The sequence below is a fragment of the Cololabis saira genome, chromosome 7 (genome assembly GCF_033807715.1).
Source record: "Cololabis saira isolate AMF1-May2022 chromosome 7, fColSai1.1, whole genome shotgun sequence".
NCBI classification, from domain to species: domain Eukaryota; kingdom Metazoa; phylum Chordata; class Actinopteri; order Beloniformes; family Belonidae; genus Cololabis; species Cololabis saira.
The window spans coordinates 42,693,637-42,711,002 of record NC_084593.1 but is presented as its reverse complement, the minus strand read 5'-3'; the positions used below and the strand labels follow the sequence as shown (position 1 = coordinate 42,711,002).

Sequence of the window (17,366 nt, the reverse complement as noted above, 5' to 3'; positions counted from 1 at the left end):
CACACACAATTAAATTAATTAATAAATGCACAAGTTATGTCCACTGAACACATTTAAGAAGAAAACAAATATCTCACACTCTAATTTAGGGATTTACACAGCGACCCTGATGAAGAATTGGAGGTGATTGTGATGAAAGCGTATTTATTTTTGGGAAGGTGCATCCAACTCCTCAGTAATAACAGTCATATTATATGTACTAAATATATTCCATTGTAATAAAGAGAAACACAATTCCAATGAATAACAAATCATTTATTTGTGATATCAGGAGTCCACAGACAGTGCTTCAGAACAGGAGCTTCAGGTAAAAACACAAAATATATAAAACACTCCATTACAGGGTCCAGAATTAATATTTGGGCACCAAATGGCTACTGAATGTTCAAAACACTGCTTAACAGTTATGTGGAAAATTAATTTACTATATTCAGGGTTCTATACTTTCTTAAACATCAAATTAGATTTGAAATGATGTTAAAATGAAAATGTATAATAGAAATGACAATTAGGTTTATGTCAAGAAGATTCATAAGACACAGTTTATTTATATTTACAGGAGACCTCTACTGTCAGCTCAGGGCGAAGCGCAGTGCAGTAAGGTAGATTGTGGAAATGGAAAGTTGCTACGTGACTCATTTTAACACAGAATAGAGTAAGACTGTCAGAGTATTTTGACCAACACATCCCCCTCTCTGCTTTTATTGAACACAACGCTACCTGACAGGTTGACCAAGGCAGCACAGACATGTACTATCTTGTTTATGGAAACCTTATCCCTTTCCTTCACCTCATCCCACAGGGTCTTGACGAAGCAGCGAGGGAGTGGCCCATCCAGGATGGGGAATCTCCGCTTCAGCACACCTATCACCCGTTCTGTAAAATAAAACAAAGAGGTTTTAGAGTCTTTTTCAGCATGGACGTTCATACTGGTATTTTACATGTTTTGTGCTATTTTATATCTGCTAAGGGTCAGTACTCATAGTTGTTTAACAGGTCTGGCTGCCCTGCTGCCCTGCTCTCCACTGGTTCAGAAGGTTCTCAATACCTATTCCTTATTAATCTTTGAGTTGTGTTGTCGGATATTAATGTATGAGTTTCAATGAAATTGTAAACCGATTTTAAGTGCCATCAGATAGAATATATTGCCAGTCTGTGGAAAATAAATGTACTTGCCAACATGAATCCGAATTTTTGATTTAATTCTGGATTCTTCATCGTCTTTGCCTGTGAGCTGCTTCTTGCCACGAGTGAAGGCTGGGGTTATGAGACTGACACCTAGCACGGAAAAGTCATCTTTCAGGGTAAAGCCCCGATCAGCCAAAATCTGAAACAAGTACGGTAATACATTAGATATACATATATTGCTTTTAATGTTTGTGGTGAAACACTAATTTACAGCACTTGTCCATAATGACTACAAAAATACAACAAAAGCGTATAAATTGTTTACATTATTGTTCTGTTAAGGTACAGGAGTACCTTAACTTATCTCATCTTAGATTATGTATGCACTAGCAAACATGTAGGGTGCAGAGTACTGAATGACCTGGTCCCCATGTTGTGGTAGCAGGTGAAATGAAGCCCGATTTCTTTGTTATCTTAACATGTGATGCCCTGCCCCCCCAGGCACCTGCCCCCCCAGGCATGGGACAAGAAGGTGATTCTGCCTGCAGGACGACACGCAATCAGATATTTCACCGTAGTCCACTTCTCATAGTTGGAGTATGATTTTGCTCTGTGGGGGTAAACAAAAACAAAAATAACTGTTAGCAAAACATGTTTCCTACACATTTTCCAATTAAAAATGTCTTATTTTTCTGGTACTAGAATTATTTTGGAGACTTAGTCTGGTGTTCAAAATGATTAAGATTGTTAATGATCAGTTTCTTTGTAATACTTTTTAAGACCTGTGCAGGAACCCTATTAAGAGCCACCTGGCTAAGTAGTCATAATTTACACATTTTTGTAACTTTTACCTAGCTTTAAGGCCCTTTGGATTTTCAATTCTAATTTTAAAGCAATCAATAATTGCTGTGAGGCAGGAAAGTTGTCCATCATCACTGGTGGTCTCTCTGATGCATCTCTGTCAGGCCAGTGGATGAGGAAGCTGATTGTGTGTGTGTATATATATATGTGTGTGTGTGTGTGTGTGTATGTGTGTATATATATATATGTGTGTGTGTATATATATATATATATATATATGTGTGTGTGTGTGTGTGTGTGTATATATATGTGTATGTGTGTGTGTGTGTGTATATATATGTGTATGTGTGTGTGTGTGTATATATATATATATATATATATATATATATATATATATGTATGTGTGTGTGTGTGTGTGTGTGTGTGTGTGTGTGTGTGTGTGTGTGTGTGTGTGTGTGTGTTTTGCAAAGCGTTGTATATATGCTAGTTTGGCTTTGTGGTTAATTATCTCTCAGCTAAGGGGTCCGTAGCCCCAAAACGGGGTCTGTGGTCTGAAAACCGTCCAAGTAGTTTTATTAACAGTTTGTAGAATTACAGTACAACATAAAGTACAACTCAATACAAGACTGATAACTGTGAGTGGACGAACCAGTTAAGCATACACGTGTTTACAATGGTAGCCACCTTAGCAGTTTTAGCTTCCATAAGAATCATGTTTTCATTAGCTCACAAGCCCACGTGTAATCGTTTTAATGTCACAATGAATGCATGGCCTAATGCTATCAAGTGAGCGAAATACATGCAAAGATAAGAGTTTGAACGTGCTTACCTTGAGAGGACGAAAGCACAATACGCTGATATCGTTATCTTCTTTATCTTCTTTATCTTCTTTATCTTCTTCTTCTTCTGTTTTTGTTTTTGTTTTTACCACAAACGTTATCATGAGTCATTCATTACGTAGTTTCCATATCCGGGCTAGAAACGGCATCAGCAGCTTCGATCCGGGTTGCCATAGCGACAGAAACAACAAGATAATAATTTGTTTCTTTCATCTATTTAATTGTACTGTAACCGTTTGCAAAAATTAAAATAAAATAAAATAAAATAACATCTTTCAATTCAAGGTCTGCTCAGAGGATTTAAGCCCATATAAGCTTATTGGCTTGAGGTCCATATTAACTACATACAATATTTAGGCCTTCTATATAGAAAAAACAATGTCAAATTCTTTAATTTCCGCAAAAAAGGTTTAACTGTCGAAACTTTGTTAAAAGTATTAATAAATCATAAAGAATACAATCATAATGTCGGCCATGTGACCGGTCACGTGACAGCAAATACAATAACATTATGTCAGCCTTAAAAATGGGTGATATCAATCTACCAGAACCTACTGGTGGGCCAGTAACGTCACAGCACATACACTAACATTATGTCAGCCTTAAAAATGGGTGATATCAATCTACCAGAACCTACTGGTAGGCCAGTAGGTGGCCTACTGGCCATAGATATGGCATGATATCATTGATAATGCGCCTATTCAATGGGATGACAACGTGGGTATCGGGTGGGTTTTTTATGCTGACGCCAGGAAGGATTCTGAGGCAGAGAAGAAATGCTCTTTCTCTTTGATCAAGGCATTTGTAATCTGCATTTATCTACAATTAAGTAACTACAAATGAAGTAATATGTCAACATGCACATAAGCGTTAGATCAAAACCCGAGTTAAGCATGCCAACTACCTGATGAGAAGTGTTTACCATCAACAAAATCTCATTTCAACATCTTGACATTAATTAGCAGTTAACACACCAAGCAGCAACAGTGAAAGTTATGGTCTAACTACAATGATAGGGTCGATCAAAGCAGCACAAAGGTTTATTTTATATTAAAATTTAAGTCTGGATATTTTTTAAAGGAAAACTGGTTTACTTTTAGGCAGCGTCATCCAGCTGCTGTGGTGTTAAACTTAAACTTAAACTTTATTTATTTGTATAGCACCAAATCATACAATATAAAATGCAACACATGGTGCTTTACATGCAGAATAAAATAACAATAAAAAACACAATTTAAAACATTCCATACGACCCCACCGCCCACCCCCCACGCATACACACACACTCACTCACACTCATATACATGTGCACACACTCACACGCCCACACACACACACACACAGTAAGTGGACTGGTGACATGGCTTAGCACTAACGATCCAGGTGAGGAAAACACTACCTATGGGTGGCCGTCCACACTGAGAAGCTCCACCGACCACGACCACCAGGAGCATCGCCACAGAGACCCCCCCAACCCGGACAGACCGGGGCAGACCCCACACAGAAGGTGGAGCCCCCCCCCAGCCACCCAGGCCTGAGGGATCCCCATGACGACACCCCCATGGGCGGAGCAGGCACACCTCCCAGTGTGAACGACCCCCCTGAGGAAACACTGGAGCTAAAAACTAAAAGATTAAAAGAAAGTAAGAAATGCCTAAAAGTGTAAAATTTTAGAGAAATCTATATAAAACTTAAGATGAATAATAAATAACATAAAGTAAAAAGTCACTAAAATGGATTAAAGTTTTAGAGATAATAAAAGAGCTAAAGAAGTAGACACAATACATAGCTAAAAAGACTAGGTAAATGAGATCAGATAAAAGCCAAACTAAAAAGGTGTGTCTTGAGCCTCCTTTTAAAAATGTCAACATTCTCTGCGGCCCTGAGGTTCTCTGGCAGGCTGTTCCATAAAGAGGGGCCATAATGGCTGAATGCAGCCTCACCGTGGGTTTTGGTCGCGGTTCGGGGAATGGTTAAAAGGCCGGTGCCAGAGGACCTCAGGGTCCGTGAGGGTTGATACAGTAAAAGCAGATCAGATAAATAAGATGGCCCAAGACCGTTAAGACACTTAAAAACCAGTAAAAGAACCTTAAAATCAATCCTGGAACGGACGGGGAGCCAATGCAGCGATTTTAAGACAGGGGTAATGTGCTCCCGCCCTCTGGTCCTCGTCAGCACGCGAGCGGCTGAGTTCTGTAATAGCTGTAGGTTATTAATACTCTTTTTAGGAAGACCAGAGAGCAGGGCATTACAATAATCTAAACGACTAGAGATAAAAGCATGCATCAGCACCTCCGTGCTGGCCTGAGAGAGAAACGGGCGGACTCTGGCTATGTTCTTAAGATGGTAAAAACCTATTTTCGTAATATTCTTTGTGTGTGGAATAAAAGTGAGCTCAGAGTCAAAAATAACACCCAGGTTCTTTACACGTTGCGAAGGTTTAAAATCTTGTAGTTTTGGTAAAAGTTTCTCTCTCTGGCCTTCAGGACCAATAACTAAAACCTCTGTTTTGTCCTGGTTGAGCTGTAGGAAATTATCTGCCATCCATGACTTAATATCTAAAATACAGTTAAAAAGGGCATCAAGTGGCCCTGTGTCATCAGGAGACACAGCGATGTACAGCTGTGTGTCGTCAGCGTAGCTGTGGAAGCTGATGCCGTGTCTCCTGATGACGTCCCCCAAGGGAAGCATGTAAAGGTTAAAAAGAAGCGGACCTAAAATTGACCCTTGGGGGACCCCACACTTAATTTCATGCATTCTGGAGGAACATGTATCCAAACTTACAAAGAAAGATCGATCTGTGAGATAGGAGCGGAACCAGTTAAAAACAGTACCAGAGAGGCCCACCAGGTGCTTCAGTCTGTTTAATAAAATGTGATGGTCTACTGTATCGAAGGCGGCACTAAGATCCAGTAGAACCAAGACTGTCAGTTTGCGGTTATCTAAATTGCACCTGATGTCATTTAAAATCTTTAAAAGGGCTGTCTCGGTGCTGTGGTTCATCCTAAAGCCAGACTGAAATTTCTCTGAAATATTGTTTCTTATTAAAAAATAATTTACTTGGTTAAAAACCAGCTTTTCTAAAATCTTACTTAAAAAAGGTAAGTTGGATACAGGTCTGTAGTTATTAAAAATGCTGTGATCTAAATTACTCTTCTTCAGAAGGGGCTTCACCACCGCCATTTTAAAGGCGGCAGGGAAGACACCCGTCTGAAGAGAGTAATTTACTATATTTAAAATATGTTCCTCAAAGAATTCATAAAATGTCTTTAAAAGTGATGTGGGAATGGGATCTAAAAGGCAGGTTGTTGGGTTTACCTGGGAGAAAACTCGACCAAGTGTCCTCGCATCAACCAGGGCAAAACTCTCCAGTGTTTCCTCGGATAAAAGCAACTGTCCAGATGTGTTAAAAATGACATTTTGATGTGGTAAAAGACTGGACCTAATGTTGTCAATTTTACTTCTGAAGTGGTCTGCAAAATCCTCACAAAGATTGTCTGATGGTGGTTGTGAGGAATTCTTAAAATGTACATTTGTTAAAAGATCAAAGGTGGAGAAAAGAAATTTAGAATTGTTTTTATTGTCTGTAATGAGTTTTGAAAAATGGGCAATTCTTGCCTGTTTGACGGTTTTATTGTAGGATTTGAGTTGTTCACGAAATATCTGATAATGTATTGTAAGTTTACTTTTTCTCCACCTTCTCTCAGCACTCCTGCATTTTCTTTTTGATTTTTTGACTTCCTCAGTTCTCCATGGGGGTGTAGGCTTAGTTTTTATGGTTTTTGTTAAAAGTGGAGCAACTGAGTTCAGAGTGGATTCTAGTTTCCTGTTAAAATTATCAACAATAAAATCACATGATGCAGGTAAAACATCAGCAGGAGTGCTCTGTAAAATCTCAATAAAATTTGCAGACACTTCAGAAGTTAGGTAGTGTTTCCTCACCGTTCTCATCGAGGCTTCCTGATGATTAAAACTGGTGATGTTAAAAAACACGCAGTAATGGTCAGACACAGCCAGGTCGACAACAGAGGACACACCGGTGGACAGGCCATAGGTTATGACCAGGTCCAGGGTGTGTCCTCTGTTGTGAGTCAGCTGTGTGACATGTTGGGTAAAATCCATGCAGTTTAAAAGGTTTAAAAATTATCTCGACAGTGGGTCGGAGGTATTGTCAATGTGTAGATTAAAATCACCAGTTATTAAAATTCTGTTGTAAGTGGTATGTATGATTGATAAAAGCTCTGAAAATTCACTGATAAAAACAGTGGAGTGATGGGGTGGTCTATAAACAGTTAAACAAAGAATAGGAGGACTGCTAAAAACAAAGGCAAGGTGTTCAAATGAGGAGTAGTTGTTAAAAGAGACCTCCTTTGTAGCTAATATGTTCTTAAAAATTGAAGCTGTGCCGCCTCCCTTTCTAACACCCCGTGTAGTAAATAAAAAATAAAAATTTGGTGGAGAAGCCTGGATGAGGGAAAATGCAGCGTCCGTGCCAAGCCATGTCTCTGTTAAAAGAATACCATCAAGTTTATGATGCACAATAAGATCATTTAAAATAAAGGTTTTGTTTAAAAGAGAGCGCACGTTCAACACAGCCAAGTTAATGTCTGTGTTGGACGTGCGCTCACGACCACAACGTACCGGGTTGATAAAAACAAGATTGTCTCTGTTAAAACCAGTGGGTCTGTGGATCTGACGGGGAAAACGGGTGGTGACCAGGGGATGAATTGGTTGAGGATCTGGTGTGTGGGTGGCGCCAGATGTAGCTGGTTTTATGGAAGAATTATCTGGTGGGGGTGGCAATGATGACTGTGACCTGTAGGGGAAGCTGGAGAGGGGGGCAGTGCTGTGAGCGGCTGGCTCCACAGGTGAAGAGGAAGACTCCGGGCCAGAGCTGGGAGTGTGGGTGTGGCCAGAAAATAGTCACTCCCGTGGAGCCGACAGAACCGTGTGCTGAATGTTTGCAGCCAACACGCGGCCCCCCAGCCTGTTTGGGTGAAGTCCGTCGGGCCTATAAAAGGAGGGACGATTCCAGAAAAGATTAAAATTGTCGATAAAACCAATGTTAAGAGCTCTGCAGGTGTTCTGAAGCCAAGAGCTCAGATAGAGCAGCCTGCTGAAGCGCCATGCTCCGCGGGACAGCGTTGGAAGCGGGCCGCTGATAAAAATGGACTTCCCACAGTTTTTAAGGAAGGTGAACAGCTCATTAAAATCATTTTTTAAAAGCTCAGAGCGCGGTTTGGAGCAATCATTGGATCCCACATGGACAATGACGCGAGCAATGGTGGATGGAGCAGACTGTAGTAGAGCGGGGAGTTTCTCCAGAATCACCGGGACTGTGGCTCCAGGGAAGCAATGCGTGGCTGCGTTGAAGAACCTAATGTTCCGGGATATTGAGTCTCCCACGATCAGTGCGGTTGGGGAGAAGAGGGGGCGAGGAGAAGAAGGTTGTGGGGACTCACGGTTGGAGGATGCAGGGTCCCCGCTGGGTGCCCGGGTAGACGGGTGAGGTGGTGAGGCTGTGGCCGCGGCATAAGACGAGGAACGGGGATTTCCTGCCGGCTCCGGACGAGGACGAGGACGAGGAGGGCCCCTGGAGCGCCGGAGCACCGCCTCCCTCAGGATTTCCCGCCGGGCAGAGGAGGAGGTCGTCGGCCGGGATGAGGATGGGCGTCGCTGGGGCTCCTGGGTGTCGCCAGCTGACGGTGGAGGGGCTGTGGTGTCGGCCGGCGCTGTTGTCGGGTGTAGAGCTGAAACCGCAGGTGGCGGGACATCAGCCGGATGGACCGGATTTTCATCCGGCGACAAAGCCGTGTAGCGGTTGGAGAGGCTCAGCGGTGGAGGAGGAGAGGCGGCCCCGCCTGAGTGCTTCTTGCGGCCGCGAATCACCACTTCAGACCAGGGTGGTTCGCGGTTCGGTGTGGAGCAGGAGGAGGGCCGTGGACAGGTGGAAGGGTCCCACACGGCTGTATCCAGGAGGGCCGCGCTCAGTTCTGAGATCTTCCTTGACTGCCCGGCCGCCACCTCCATGACGCTGGAGAGCAGGGAGTCCTTCTGCTTCAGATCTTCGGAGAGTCGTCTGACATCATCCTCCAGGTCGGTGATTCTTTTGTTTGCTCGTGTGAGGAGTTTGTTTTCCTCACACGGCAGGGCTGGCATTGTGTAGCTGGGGAGAACAGAAAAAAGAGCTCCGGCAGCAAGGTGTGTGGTCCACAGCGTTGAAGTTCAGGAGAGGTATGACTGTATCCTTTAAGGACAGCCTGAGGTACAGGCACTTACCGGCGCGGGCCCAGTAAAGGGCCCGGTGAGGTGAGAAGGTATCCGGTAAGCAATCTGGTAAGCTCGGCAGTAGAGGTGAGAATTTTCTCAGCGTTTTCCCACGCTGTCAAACGCTGCTGCTGTCAAACGCTGCTGCTTCCGCGTTCTCTGCTTCCGCGTTCTCTGCTTCCGCTTCTTTAGGTGTTGTGGTCAAAGTAACTGGACTCTCTGGAGATGAGTGCGTGGTGTTTTATATCACACATCAACGACCTGATGGAGCTGATGGAGCAACAATGAAAATTGTGAAAGAGGTGACTGAGAGAAGGGGGTGATGATAGAAGAGGATACAAGAGTGGGACCAAGCAGGCGACTGAGCAGGAGTAAGACAGGAGAGGGGTGTAAAGATGTCTTAGCCTCCCAGCTTAAAGGGAAACCCTCTTAGCTAAAATTTGACACTTTCTTTTGTGAAAAGCAGTATATCTGGTTATCACTGGATGGAGGTCAGGATTTCTAAACCAACTGTTCTCTCATTGGTCAGAAATGAAGGCAGAAGGAGTTTCCTCTTCCGTACCCGGGAAAAACAACAATGGTTGTAAAGCCCCTTTCACATAGAGGGCGCAAAGCGCAGACCGCCGCCGATTCATTGTGTATGTGCTACCGCGGCGCAAGAGCGAAACCGCTCTGCAAGAGGGTGCCTGTCGCGGCATTTGCGCCACGCCTGCCTGCCCGAATTGAAAATTTTTTTAATTTCACCTAGCCGCGCTGTGACGGCTGAGAAGAGAGAAAAGGAAGAAGAGAGAAAGTTGTGTCCATTAGGAGAGAAGGTGGGGGAGGCTCTGCGCCGACTCTGTGCCCTACCCGGCGGTGGGTGTGGCGCAAACCGCACTCTATGTGAGAGCAGCTTATGAGTGAGTTGTGTCGGTTACTGTGTCGATTCTGTTCTCACCGCAAATGAACCGCTCCAGGTCTGGAATGGAAGCGAGCCGAGCTTGCTTGTTTGTCCCAAATCCGAGTGTGATTGCTGTGTTCACATTTACCAAACAAACCGATCTTTAGGGGGAAACGCTCCCTGTTTCGGAACAACTGCTCCAAACTGGACAGGTGTGACAGCACCCTTAGTCAGCCCTACATTATGTGTCCCAATTAGCGTGACCTGTTAGGACATGTAATGAGCCTTGTCATTTTTAAAAAAGGCAGTTTGACCTCATTACCATTTAAATATTCTTGCTTGGGAAAAGAAAGTTTACAATGGATAATGGTGTTTAACTGCTTCAAACTCAAAATCACTTTGCAATCCCAGAAATGAAATCCTTACATTTTACCAGCAGTAAACACAGATTACTGCTGACCACCACGTTCTTGTTATTGGGGGGAGAAATTTCTCACCTGCTTGTGGTAAGAAATGTGTGGACTCTACATGCCGAGTAATTATGAAGTGATAGATCAGTTTGTCAGAATAATCTGTGCTGGCCGATTATTTAGAGATAACTGGAACAGTTAGACTCTGACTCAGATATCGGCCAACTGGCTGCAGAACACATGCCGGTGACAGAGTCAAGAAAAAGGATGTTAACCCACGTATACACGTGCTTATTATCCTCAATATGTTAACAAAAGACGTTACATTTAGCAGACGCTTTTATCCAAAGCAACTGAGGAGAAAAAAAATCAAGGCACATAAATTGCAGTGTGCAGTTGTGTGGCAGGGTGGAGGATTGGGCGTGGTCTGCGGGGGACCAGCGCACAGGTGGCGCAGGCATGGATCAGCTGATTGGGCACAGGTGTGCCCAATCAATCTCTCCTCCCTGCCTGTGCATTTAAGGAGCGGCTGCACACCGGCAAAGGGGGTTCGTAGGAGGAGAGGGAGGACACAGAGCTGCCGGAGCTGGAGACGACGACGACGACGACGACGACGACTGCTGCTGCTGCTGCGGAGTGTGCTGGTGCATGTGTGTGTCTAGGTGACAAATAAAGTCAACCATTTCTCAGAGAAACTTCATGTCCTCATTCCTGTCGCCTGACCTTGGTAGCACGAGTTGGTTACAAGTTGCTAGTCACATCGCTGAAGGAAAATGTAGGTGAATAAACATTTTACTTGAAGGAAACCCAAATGAGCCAGTGGTTTGCACTCCTGAGTTACTTAATAAAATTAATTTGGAGGTGTAGTTTAGAGGTACTTGGACTGACACAAGAGACCTTCGACCAAGAGTTGCTGATCTTCATGAGGTGTGAAAGCGATAAGCAGTCACCTCAAACTGTTTCACTCTACAGCTAGACCCCCTGTCGGCTGAGTACCGGGGCTCCTCTTCCTGGAACTGGATGTCCAGTCAAGATGGCTCCAAGGACAATCCAAAATTCTCAATAAGTAAGCTAACCGGAAGCCAGACATGAGAATAGCATCCTGTGAATTTTCGGGCTCCAACTTGCATAACGTTAACCTTTTAGAAGAGACTCGAACCACCTACAAGACTTCGTTCAGTTTAACAGCATTTCATCCTTTTTATAATTGGAGGGTGAACACGACGAGGTGAGAAATGCGTCTTCAAACCAGCAGATTACTAAACCTTTGGGTCAACTCGTGATCTACATTATCACAGTTTTGCTGTTAAAGGCTGGTTTGCAGTCTGCTGAATCATAGAATGAGATTAATTTTAAACAGACTAATTATGCTTTTGTCGAATAAATATTTTATATTTATAATATATTTTGATGAGACATGCAAGATCAGGAACAATGTTCTAATAAAAAGGAGGAGAACCAAGTCAGTGAAGCATCTTTTGGGCCTGACTGGCCTTCGACATGTTCCTTATCATTCCTTCTCTGTCTCCTGGGAACTCTCCTGATTTTATTTTCTGTTTTCATCTGTTCTGCCTACTTTTTCTCACTCTGTCTCTTCCCTTCAACTAGATCCATGTCCTGTTGCTTCACCTGTGTGACTGTGTGGTCATGTTCTGGGTCTCTGGAAAGCGCCTAGAAACAACTTATGTTGTAATAGATGCTATATAAATAAAATTGAATTGAATTGAAATGACTCCGAGTGGGCTGTCCTGTTTCTGATTCCCGTTGGATGGTGTCAGGCATGTCAGTGGCTGCTTTGGTCCAATAGAACTGTTGTTGCACACCCGGGCGCTGGCCAAAACAAGAAATTAAAGCTGCAAGCAGCGATGTAGGGGCCCTTGCACTCTTGTGCACGTTCAGGCTGCAGTGGAAGCTTGTATGACTTGATGTAGATTCTTCAGGCCTGGACATTTAGCGGATGACACCAGCCACGACTCTCTATATCAAATCATTCAAAAGTTATGGCAGAAAATAGGGACTATAAAATATCGACCAATCAGTAGAAGGGGCGGGGCTAATTTGCAGCAATTGTGTTCAAGGACTCAAAACCATGTCCGATGACACCACCCACGAGTCTTTATGTCAAACCATTCAAAAGTTATGACAGAAAGGAGAGACTATCAAATATGGACCAATCAGATGATGGGGGGGCGCGCATTTTGGCGTCTATCGTCGCCACAGTAACGCTTTTGACTGAGAAAAGTAATGTGCATCGTCGCAGGATGGAGACGCACATTTTGATGTATAACACACCTGGGTGCACGTTACGGTTCAGGCGAAGACGCGGCCGAAGAAATGGCATAAATGACGCCAAAATGACATGATTAATTCAAAATGGCCGACTTCCTGTTCGGTTTCTGCCATGGCTCCAAGAGACTTTTCTTTAAGTTGCGACATGATACAGGTGTGTACCGATTTTCGTGCATGTACATCAAACTGTATTGTGGGGCTTGAGGCACAAAGTTTTCTAGGGGGCGCTGTTGAGCCATTAGGCCACGCCCATTAATGCAAACCATTAAATATCAAATTTTTTGCCCGGCCTGGCTTGCGTGCAAAATTTGGTGACTTTTGGGGCACATTTAGGGGGAAAAAAGGCCCTCATTTCGTTGGAAAAAGAAAAACGAGGAAAAAAAATCCCTACAGATACAATAGGGCCGTCGCACTGTAAGTGCTCAGGCCCTAATAACATAAAATAAGGAAGATTTCACAGATTGCATTACTCCAAAACAAAGCTAAATCATATTTTCCCATCTGTGTCTCCTATATGTGATAAGTGGCATGTTGCCGAGGGTTCACTAGTGCATCTCTATTGGTTCTGTCCTAAATTGCACACTTTTTGGTCAGATATATGTTAAAGGCTTACTCCAGAGTCATTCAGCCCAACCAGGAACTGGCCATCTTTGGATGCTCCACCGAGACTTCTGTTTTGTCGCAGGAAACACAGCTTGCTCTGCAACTAGGGATAGTCGTGGCTAAGAAATGCATTTTATTAACCTGGAAGTCTGCCACCCCACCCACCTTTACCCAACGGCTCACTGAAATGTTGTCAGCCATTCAGATGGAGAGACTGCGCTTGCATGGCTTGGAGAGGCAAAACAGATTTGAGAGTGTCTGGGGTCCTTTTCTGGCTCAGTGCGGGACATGATACCTAACTCTCTTTTCCACTCGCAAAAGACTTGTCTTGTTGTGTGTTTTCTCTGTGGGCACTTGTCTGGCAGGCCCCCTTTTATTCTGTTATTTTTATTTATTTTTTCTTCTTCCTGTTCTGATGTTTGTTGTTTGTTTTCATGTTGTGGATTGTTCCTTGTGTAAAATTTAAAAACTATAAATAAAATATAAAAAAAAATAAGGAAGATTTTTGCAGCTCTGTGAGTGCTTGCGTCCGTGCATGCGTGTCTGCTCAGCTTTGAGTCCTTAATTCAGCCATTTAAGCTTCTTCCACTTTTTCACCCTACATGCACAGTGCTTACACAAAATAAACAGATTTTTAGTGACAGCTCACACTGAGGCATGAAGTTGGCAAGACCCAAGCCTGGGTTGACCCAGCCTGAGGACAGGAAACCAGAAGAGAACCCCATCACAGTCCCGGTGGTCGGGTGTACGGTTTCAGCTTTGTCGTGCGTGTTGTCTGGTAGAAGATGACGATCAGTGATGGGTACGCAACCTGCTGCTAAAACCCCTCTAACACTCAGAAGTTGTGAAAATCTGATGTTCTGCAAAGTGCTTAGCATATAGGCTACCGTGATGGAGGAGGGTCACTAAAAAAAAGAAAGGCCTGGCAGTGTGGGGATGCAGTAGAGCTCAAGCGGCTGCTCCATCAGCTCTGAGGCGAGCAGAGTGTTTCGCAGCGGGGCTCATTGGAGCCACCCATGGTTTTAAAGAAATTAGAAGAGTAACGCATGGTGTATTTGTTATATTGTCTCACACTTAAAGTACTCGTGTTGCCGTTTGCCCGCGGCCAGTAAGATGGCACCACCAACAGAAAAGGTTAGATTTGTTTTTTCTTGAAGAAACACACAGTGATAATGTAAATGAAATAGACTGGGGGTTATGGTGGGGAGGACAGCATGTCCTGAGCCATGTGACATACTTAAGTGCAGGAGTTGCTATTTTATTTTCTCCTAATCTAAATGTTTATATCATATCCAGTGTAGAAATGGTAAACGGAAAAGTCCTGATGGTCAGGGCTGAAATTGAGGAATTAAAGTTCATCTTTATAAATGTTTATGTTCCAAATCAGGGCTCTGACCGTGAAAGGCTTTTTAAGCTATTAAAAGGAAAGTTAAGAAATATAGATTTCAGTGAGTGTATTGTATTAGGGGGAGACTGGATTTTTTATATAGATGTCTCTCTGGATGTCTCTCTTATCCCATGTTTTACAGGGATCATATTTAATAGATGTGTGGAGGATAAAACACCCTTCAGATAGACAGTATACATGGGTCAGGATATCAGATGGCAGAGTTAGTGCAGCTAGAATAGATAGGTTTTATTTATCTGGTTGGTTTAATGCTAGAGTTGGCAACTTTCAAATAATCCCAGTGGCTTTTACAGACCATCATTTACTTGTAATGGAACTGATCTTATCTCCTACTGGAAAACCAAAGTCTTTTTGGCATTTAAACGTTAAGATGCTACATGATAAAACGTTTTGTGAAAATTTTTTTGGGTTTACTGGAGGTCTAGGAGGAATGATTTTACATCTCTTATTCAGTGGTGGGAGGTAGGGAAAGCTTAGATCAGGGTGTTCAACAATATGCATTTTAGTTCACTGTTAGCATCAGGAGAGCCGTGCAGAAATTATAAGAAGAGATATTAGACCTGGAAAATGCCTCCGTCTCACAACCAGATCAACAAAATAGTGAATAATTAAATATTTTTCTGCATGAGAAAGCTAAGGGAGCTTTAGTTAGCGCTAGGTTCACCAGACTCCAAGATATGGTTACACCAACTGCTTTCTTTTTTAACCTGGATAAATCTGCTGTCAGGAAAAAGCAAATGGTGTGTCTTCATCTTCCTGATGGAAGGGTGACCACAGATCCGGCCGAGATGAAGCAACATACAGTGGGCTTTTACACGTGTCTATTGCAGCGCTTTTTCAGGGGCTTCCTTGGCTGAGTCCAGAAAATCAAGAGACTTTAAACGCAGATATGTCTCTGGCTGAGCTGACTTCTGCCGTGGGTCAGATGGCGTCGGGCAAGGCTCCAGGAATGAACGGTTTACCATCAGACTTTTTAAAAAAGTTTTGGAGTGTTTTGGGACAGGACATTCTTGATGTATTTAATGAGTCTTTTAAGAAAGCGATCCTTCCAGCTTCCCGTAGGCGTGCAGCGCTCTCTTTATTACCTAAGAAAGGGGATTTAGCCCTTCTAAAGAACTGGAGGCCAGTGGTACTTTTATGTACAGATTATAAGACTATATCTAAGGTTTTATCGAATAGATTGAAGATTTTATTGAACTGTTGGTCCAGATCAGTCATATTGTGTTCCTGGTAGATCTATCATGGGCAAGTTATTTTTAATAAGATACATATTTGATATTTGTAATGTATATAATGTTAATGTAGGTGTTATTTCTATTGATCAAGAGAAAGCGTTTGATCGTGTAGATCATTCCTATCTTTTTTAAACTTTGCAGGCTTTTGGTGTTGGGGAGGTTTTTTGTTGCGGGTTAAATTATTGTACGAGGATGCATGGTGCGTGGTAAAGATAGGGGGAGGTTTAAGCTGTCCTGTGCCAGTCAGACGGGGTATTAGGCAGGGCTGCCCCATTTCAGGGCTGCTTATAGCCTTGCTATAGAACCCTTTCTGTGCAGGTTGAGGGGTGGACTAAAGGATTTTGCTCTGCCAGAGCTGGCTCCGGGGCCTCCTCTTGCTTTATCAGCATATGCTGATGACATAACTGTGATCGTACGGGACCAGAGAGATGTACAAATATTAGAGGACAGTTTGATATTACATGAGAAAAGCTTCTTCAGCTAAGGTCAATTGGGGTAAAAGTGAAGCTTGTTTGGCAGGTCAGTGGAGCTTGGGGAGTACTCCTGGTCTTCCAGGGAACCTTCGGTGGGGAAAAAGTGGGTTAAAAATCATAGGAGTGTATTTGGGGAAGGAGGACTTTCAAAAGCAGAACTGGGTGGGAGTGCTGGAGAAGGTAGAAGCCAGGTTGTCTCAATGGAAATGGTTGCTACCCTATTTGTCATACAGGGGAAGAGTACTGATTATCGATAACCTGGTTGCCTCATCTCTGTGGCACGGAGTCCTTGTTTTGGTGCCACCTCCAGGTCTTGTGAAGGAGGTGCAACGGCTTTTGGTGAACTTCTTTTGGACTGGTCAACACTGGCTGAAGGCGTTGGCTCTGTATCTTTCTGTGGCAGAGGGAGGACATGGAGTGGTGGACATTCAATCCAGAACTGCAGCTTTCAGATTGCGGGACGGCGCAGAGGTTGCTGTATGGCTGTGGTCACCCCTGCTAGGCTGCTCATCAGAAAAGCTGGTTGGCTTGGGTTGGTAAAACAACTCTGTTAAGACTCTCTGAGGACCTGACTCGACTGACACCTTTCTATAGGTCAGTGGTTGATGCCTGGCAGACATTAAAGATCACACGGACTCCTGACCCCGGGCCAGGGATGTGGCTCTTTGAGGAGCCGCTGTCTCACAATGACTTTGTCAATGTCACTACATTTTCCTCAGCTACACTGAGAAGTAAGTTTGTTGAGGCTGGCATTAACAAACTGGGTCACCTTGCTACAGCCTCATTAAACATACTTGGTGAAATTACTGACATCTGGTCTTCCAGAGTGCTGTGGAGGTTTGTGGAGGAAGTCTGGAAATCAATGTCTGTACAGCTGAGAATATTTGCCAAGAACAGTGCGTTTGCTGACCAATGGACAGAGAACAACGTGTACGAGTTTCCCTCACTGAGTGTCAGTCCTGCGGCTGTAGAGTGGCAGGAGGAGAGTGGACATCTTCTTTCATTGGCAACGCCAGCTGTATCATAGCTGCGG

General features: G+C 43.6%; 1 long non-coding RNA gene across 1 annotated transcript; it reads right to left on the bottom strand.

The window, feature by feature from the left end:
- Positions 1-1,178: 1,178 nt before the first annotated feature.
- On the bottom strand, positions 1,179-3,071 carry LOC133447698 (uncharacterized). The gene is made up of 3 exons (XR_009782930.1): positions 2,759-3,071; positions 1,550-1,738; positions 1,179-1,327 (listed from the first exon to the last, which is right to left on the bottom strand). It is a non-coding gene; the product is annotated as an uncharacterized LOC133447698 (long non-coding RNA).
- Positions 3,072-17,366: the final 14,295 nt, after the last annotated feature.